Below are 7,554 nucleotides of genomic sequence, written 5' to 3'. Positions count from 1 at the left end.
GGAAAAAAGATCAAGAGAAGACGGCCTTCGTCACTGATCAAGGGTTATTCAGTTATATAGTGATGTCGTTTGGCTTGAAGAATGCGCCGGCTACTTTCCAACGGATGAATAATACAGTCTTCATTAATCAGATTGGGAGGAATGTAGAGGCGTATATTGATGACATGATAGTCAAATCCAAGCTATAGGTGGATCACCTTGCTGATCTCCGAGAAACCTTCACCACACTCAGGCGGCATAAGGTCATGTTAAATCCCAAAAAGTGTATTTTTGGTGTTGAGTCTGGGAATTTTCTCGGATTCTTGATTGATTAAAGGGGGATAGAGGCTAACCCCAAGAAGATACAGGCGGTAATTGACATGAAGTCACCCCCCTATTGTCAAGGAAGCTCAGAGGCTTACCGGTTGCCTGGCTGCGCTTGGGAGATTCCTCAGCCGATCAGGTGACAAATGCCTTTATTTCTTCCAAGTAATCAGGAAGAAGACTAGATTAAAATGGGGACATGATGGTGAGGCGGCCTTTCGGAAATTAAAAGAACATTTACACTCCTTGCCAAGGCTTGTTAGCCCTCTGCCAAAGGAGACGCTTTAGATGTACCTAGTTGTCTCAGATCATGCCCTCAGTGCCGTTCTCCTTACTGAGAGAGACGATATTCAGCTCCCGGTCTATTTCATTAGCCATGTTCTCAGAAATGCTGAACTCCGGTACCCCATGGTTGAAAATTTCAGCCTTTCTCTTTACATGGCTGTTAAGAAGTTGAAGCCTTACTTATTGGCACACCCGGTGGTGATCTATACAGATCAACCCCTCAAGCAGCCAATGACAACCTTGGAGTCATCCGGTAGAATGATGAAATGGGCTATTGAAATGCAAAGTCTTGAAATCACCTACGAACCAAGAAAGGCAGTGAAAGGTCAGGCGTTTACCGACTTCATTGTCGAAATGACAAGGCCGGTTGCTCCAGACAACCTTGATTAGGTTTGTAAGGTGTATGTAGACGGGAGCTTTACTATGAACGGTTGTGGTGCAGGAATAATCTGTCAATCTCCCGAAGGGGATAAATATGAATATGCACTACGTTTCAAGTTCCAGGCCTCAAATAATGAGGGGGAATATGAAGCCTTGCTAGCCGGCATCCGCATGTGCAAGGCGGCGGGGGCAACTAAAGTTGACGCCTGCTCAGATTCTCAGTTGTTCGTTAGCCAATACCATTGTGAATATGAAGCCACCGATCCAGCAATGATCAAATACTTGCAGGCGGTTAAAGCTGAGGCCGGGACACCTGAAGAATTTCATTTAAGTCAAGTGCCTAGGTCTTAAAACAACCAGGCGGATGCTTTATCAAAATTGGCATCCTCCGCCTCCTATGATACGCCTCGGTCAGTCTTCTGGAAAATTATGGAAAAACGGAGTATATCTGATGAAGAGCCCTTTGGAGTGCTTGACCGAAGCTTTACCTGGATGGATGACATCCAGGCATACCTTACATACGATACGCTTCCTGATTCACCCCAGGAGGCGGCCGTACTAAAGAAGTGTGCTGCAAACTTTGAGATGAAAGACGGAGAGCTCTTCAAGGTAGGTTTCCTAAAACCTTTGTTAAAGTGCGTTACCCCGAAAAAAGGTAAAGAAGTACTCAAAGAGTTGCACTCGGGATATTGCGCCTCTCACATAGGCGACAGATCCCTTGCTGTCAAGTGCAGGCGGCAAGGTTACTTGTGGCCCACTCTTGAGGCAGACGCCAAGGGAGATGGTCAGAAAATGTGAAAAGTGCCAAAGATTTGGCAAGCTCATCCATCAGTCGGCAACTGACTTGACATCAATCCACATCCCGGTCCCGTTTGCTAAATGGGGCATGGACATTCTAGGTCCTTATACGTCTGCATTTGGTGGAAAGCGCTATATTCCAGTGGCTGTGGATTATTTCACTAAGTGGGTTGAGGCAGAAGCGGTCAAAGGCATCAAACAAAGGATGTCATCTCTTTCATTTGGAAGAACATCATCACCCGGTATGGAGTACCTATGTCTATGGTGTTTGATAATGGCCCTCAGTTTGAGACGCCTTAGCTCAAGAATTGGTTGGGAGATCAAGAGATCTCACATTGTGTTGCATCAGTCGGCCGACCCCAAGCGAACAGCCAAGTTGAAGCCTTTAACAAACTCATCTCAGACGGCATTAAAAAGAAAATTGAGAGAGCCGATGGTTGGGGGGTGAAGATTTAATTCATGTCCTATGGGCCATTCGGACAACTAAAAAAGGGGCAAATCGGTGAAACCCCATTTCTCATGGTTTACAGTGCTGAAGTCGTCTTGCCCATTGAGCATTATGAGCCGACTCTATGAGTCTTGCTATACGATGAAGAAGCAAGCTGGGAGGCCATGCGACTAGCATTGGACTCACTCCCGGAGCGCAGGGGCAATGCCGCCTTACGCCATGAGATTTACCGTCTGAGAATGACCCGTGCCTACAACAAAATAGTGTACAAACGACCCTTAAAAGTTGGGTACTTTGTGTTACGAAAGATGGAGGCAACCGGTAGGGTCAATGAGAATGGAAAGCTAACTCCAAATTAGGAAGGCCCCTACCGGATCTATGAGGAAGTGAGAAACAGCACCTACCGCCTGGAAACTCTAGATGTTAGGCGGCTGCCCAGAACTTGGAATGTAGACAACTTGAAAACGTACTACTTCTGAGATTTGTAAATTTTTGCAAATGAAAAGCCTATTAATGAAAAAGTTGCTTTTTGTTTTCAGTCCTATTAATTACCTCGTATATATATACATGCATAATGATCAAATACCACCTGTGCATGGCACAGATGGTCAATTGAATGAATTAAACTAAGTAAAATACTTAGTGGCTAAATTAATGTTCAAGCTGTGAGGCCAATGGCCGGATGTTATTTTATTTATAAATTCGTCTGCTCCAACATGAGTAAGGCGTCCGGCGACGCCCATCCGAGTGGAATCGTCGTAGAGAGTATCTCCCATCTGGGTAACCAAGTGTTGTATGTATTCATGCAGACAGCAAAGATTGAAGGACCTAATTGGTCAACTCATAGTCGTCTAACCAAAACAGTTTAAAGAATGATTAAGCTCGAAAACCGGATGTCTAATGACATTAGCCGGTTAATGAATGAAGTTCTAATTTAGACTATTCAACGAAATTGTACCAGTCCACCCAATGGGGCAAACGGAAAAAGTGCAATGGACTGCAGGTACCCCAAACGGCCCCTAAGCCGTCTAGCGGCCATTTGTCAAGCGGGCCATTTGTCTCCTACCTCATCAAGTGCCAGGCGGCAATTTACCTCCTGCCTTATCAAAAGACAGTTTAACCGGATTGCGAATATCCCAGACGGAGGAGAAGGGCTATTGTACAGCTAATTCTCAGGCAGGGTAAACGGCTACTTACTGGTTGTGTGGACAGCTGTGTACTTGGTTTGGGGAAATCACTACTGTGATTGATTGACTTAGGAACATCTCATACTCTTTAAAGTATCAAAAGTTCCCAAGCCAATCAATCAAAGAAGTACTGAAACCAATTACACAGCCGCCAGGGGCAAGAGTAGCCGGTATACTGACTATCGCATGCTATAAAAAGATAGGCAAAATGGCAAAATTTAAGTGCAAAAATTGAAACAAATTCAGCAAACTGACTCATTCGGCAAATGTCATTCAAAGCCGGTCAAGGCCGGGTAATATTGTTAACCGGATATAAGATTAAAACTGTCACCCGACTCCTTAGTCGGTAAAAACAAACAAACTCGTCTCATAGGCTGCAGAAAAATATAAAAAAGCTGAACTAGGGCTGCTGAGTGTACTCCGGCTGGTCCTCGCCGGCTAAGAGGTTCGCTTCGTTCTGCTCAGCTGGGACTTGATCAACCTAATCTGCAGCTGTCTCTTCCTCATCATCTGAAACCTCAAAGCCTTGCTCTAAGGCCCATGCCTTTAAAGGAGGCGGAGCCTCCTCATTCAGAACTTGAGCATCATACACCACAGTGGCGTAATCATATCTCAGCTTGAACACCTCAAACTCGATGGTTGGGTGGAGAAGTCTCCAGGTAATCCTCAGACGGGCTTCAGTGTCCCATTCATTCTCAGCAACCAGCCGGCTTTGCTCCTTAGCAATCTCCTCTTGGTGCTTGCTCTTTAGTTGAACAAGCTCAACCCCCAGCCGGCTGACATCCTCCCTTAGCTTGGCATTTTCTTGATCAGCCCCCTCCAATGCCTTGAGATCAGATTGTGTATTTTTCAGCTCTAGCTCAAGGTTGGACACTTTGTTGTTGGCGACGTCATTAGCAGTCGTCAAGTTCTTAATCAGCTCCTCCTGTTTCAACTCTACTACTTTAATTTCTACATCACACATTATTTTACTGCATTCAGCAGAATTGAGAGTTTGGGTGTCCCTTTGTTTAGCATCATTTACCTCGTCTTGCTTCCGCCTAAAGGGGACCCTCTGCCTGTCTATCCTCAACATTACCTGAAGGGGGGTCAAACGGTTAGCTAAACACTTGAAAATATTAAGAGAAAGAATGAAGTAATAAATGAATGCCAAGTTACCTCAGCCAGCAGGCCCTAGATTTTGTCGAAATTCACCGCCTGCACATCAAGCACTGAATTCTTCTCTAACCTGGTCAGAGACCTTACCATCCTCTTGGTGAACTCCTAGACGTCAGGCGCCGTGAGGAATCATTTGCACCAAAAGAAGTACTTGGTTAGAAAGCAGCATAGGCGGTACCCAACTCATGCCGGTTGCTCATCGAACCTCCAGATAGGTTGACCCGAGTCTTGACTTGCATGAAGTCAAGCGGCTAAGGGAGTTCGATTCGCGTCTTACCTTGGATTTGGGGCTGGAAGGACTCTCCCCCTTCAGCCGTTGCAGCACCGACTGCAACATCGAGTGGCTCGCCACTCTTCAATGCCATAGAGGCATCCGACCGTTTCCCAACAGCTCACTCTGGCTTTCGCTCAGAGCTTTCATCACAGCCAGGCCCTTGCCCCCGGTTGTTGGTCGATCTGGGTTGGCTGAAGAGGTGGATTGATAAGGATTCTTCTTTGTCGTCTTAGCCAAGGTTTTGTTCAGCTCATCCCCCGTCCGTTTGAACATCTTGGAAATGGAGCGGGGAACGGATTTGTTCCCACTCTACAAATGAAAAGCCAAGATTACAGCCGGCGAATTATTAAATTAAGAGAAAGGGGTACAACCGGTAAATTATTAAATTAATGCAAAAAAGCTAGAAAGCATGGCAGACGGTCTTTCCCCACCCTTCTTAGAATCCTTAGCCTCCAAGGCGACCCTCTTCTCCAGCAGTTGCTCCTTTCTCAGCAAGGCAGCAGGCTTAGCAGACGTCATGTTTGGGTCCACCATGTTCAGCGCTTCCTCTGCAAAAAAGCAAGAAAACAATTGGTTAAATAGACTAATAAAATAGTTAGTGCACTAATAGAGACAACATTTTGCCGGATGTATAGTGAATCTACCCTGTGGGAACATGGTGCTAAGACCACAGGTGAAAAGAAAGGCCTCATCCTTCAAAAAATCTAGATGGGGTATCTAGTTCTTTGGAACAATTATATGGGTCCCATCCTTCAAGGGCTCAGTCATAGTCTCAAAGAACCCGGGCTCCATTAGTTGTTCGTAAGCCCTAGACGGAATGCAGAGGAGGGCGCATTTCTTCCCAAGTAAACCCGGATCCTTATTGTACCGGCGTAGGAACCGGTTGTGTCCTAATTTGGGCGAGGAGATCATATAAAACTTCTCCTTCAAGCCGGTCCACTTGGACGGTTTGTTCAAAGACATTAAATACTGCGGATGGGTGGTTAGTGTATACCATGCCCCATACCAGCCTAGCGCCCGGCTCATGTAGTGCATATGAGCAAAAGCCGCAAAACTTGGATCTATATCTTGAAATTCTATATCTTGAAATTCACAAGTAGCAATGTAACTAAGTATGTTAATCCATGAATTTAGGGTAAGTTACCAGACTCCTAAATCATACCCCTTTAAAATTTTCTTAATACCCCTGTGGAGAGGAAAACGAAGGCCCGCTCTAATCACGACTTCATAATAGCCGAAGCAGTTGTCGGCGTTTTCAATGTTGTCCTCCCAGGCAATCATTGCTTCAGCAGGCGGAATTTCTATTCTCTAGCCTTCCCCAACCGGATGAGCATCCGAAAATGCTCGAAAGGTACCCCTCATGGTAGCAAGATCTCTAAGAAGCATCCTAGTCTCTAAGGGATTTGGCAGGACTGGTCCCCTAACCGGGTGCTGGTAGTTAGCCGTAATATCTCCTTGACCAGAGCCCGATGCTTCTGGTCCAGATCGTTCAGCGGGTTCCTCTCCCCAGGTCCAAGTATCCAGAAAAGGCACCCCCGGTTCTAGATTCAGCCATACCGGAAGACCAGCTGAAAGACCTAGGCGGTGCCGTTTTTGTCGATGGAGAGTCCATTTTTATTTTGGAAGTCTAAGTACACAAACGGGAAAAGTATAAAAAGCTGGAGGAGAGTAGAGGCGGTTACCTTTATCTTAACTCTGGAAAATCTAAAAACTACTACAGACGGTGACCTGCAGTGTTCCTAAAAAATGCAGACGGAAGCTTCGATACTCGCTACAGATAGGGGTGGAGCCTTTCTCTCTCTAGAATTTTCTCTCTCTCTCTAAGATGTAAAATTGAGTAAAGTGAAAGGAAATAGAGGAGGGTAAATCCCTATTTATAGAGGGGTAAAACGGGGGCATCCCCGTCATACCTCAGAAGGTGAATGGTATTTTTACTGTTCACCACTCCTGGAATGTCGCGTGTCACAGGCACCACTTGGCTCGCCACGTGATACCTGTGAGGGGCAAATGTTTTGCGTAAAAATACCCTAGACATGTGGACCAATCAGAGAGGGCCGCGTGTCAAACCTGGACAAGTCCACTTGGGCTAATTATCAGCAGACACGTGTCAGCCTCAAATACCTGCTAGAATTGCGTCCTTCAAGGCCTAATTCCCTAGAATGCTGCAAAACGGCGCAACCCACCAAATCTAGGTCAAAATGACCTAAGAGAGGGAATCTTTCCCAATGACCCTATAAATAGGGAGATATCCCCCATTTTTGGGACACATTCAATCATTTATTATACCTACCCTACATTCTCTCTCATCAGAGAAAACACCTGATCTCGAAATCCGAGAAGATCTCCTTTACTTTCCGCACCTTTTTACACTCTCCAAACACGTTCTAACTTGATCGTCGGAGGCAGAGCTCCAACCACCCGGAGTCTCCGTTGTTTTGCAGGTACAGGCGCAGTTGGACTGGTCTTCAAGCCGTAACTCTCCCGAGGGACAAAAACACCCAAAGTAAAGGTTATATTTATTTGTATGGAGTGTATGACAAGAGTGATTGAAGTTCCTTTTGAAGGATTTGTGTCTTCGTCAAGTGCAATTATTAGATGTATCATGGATCGATATTATGGAGATAATAAGTTCATTCTTTTGGGTCGTCATTATCTGTTGCTAGATGTGATGAATGATCTTTGAGCTAGTCAAATAGTTTAAATACCAATAGAATGGACCT

The sequence above is a fragment of the Chenopodium album genome, chromosome 14, assembly GCF_948465745.1.
Source record: "Chenopodium album chromosome 14, dcCheAlbu1.1, whole genome shotgun sequence".
NCBI lineage: Eukaryota > Viridiplantae > Streptophyta > Magnoliopsida > Caryophyllales > Amaranthaceae > Chenopodium > Chenopodium album.
Note: the sequence above shows the minus strand (reverse complement) of the source record.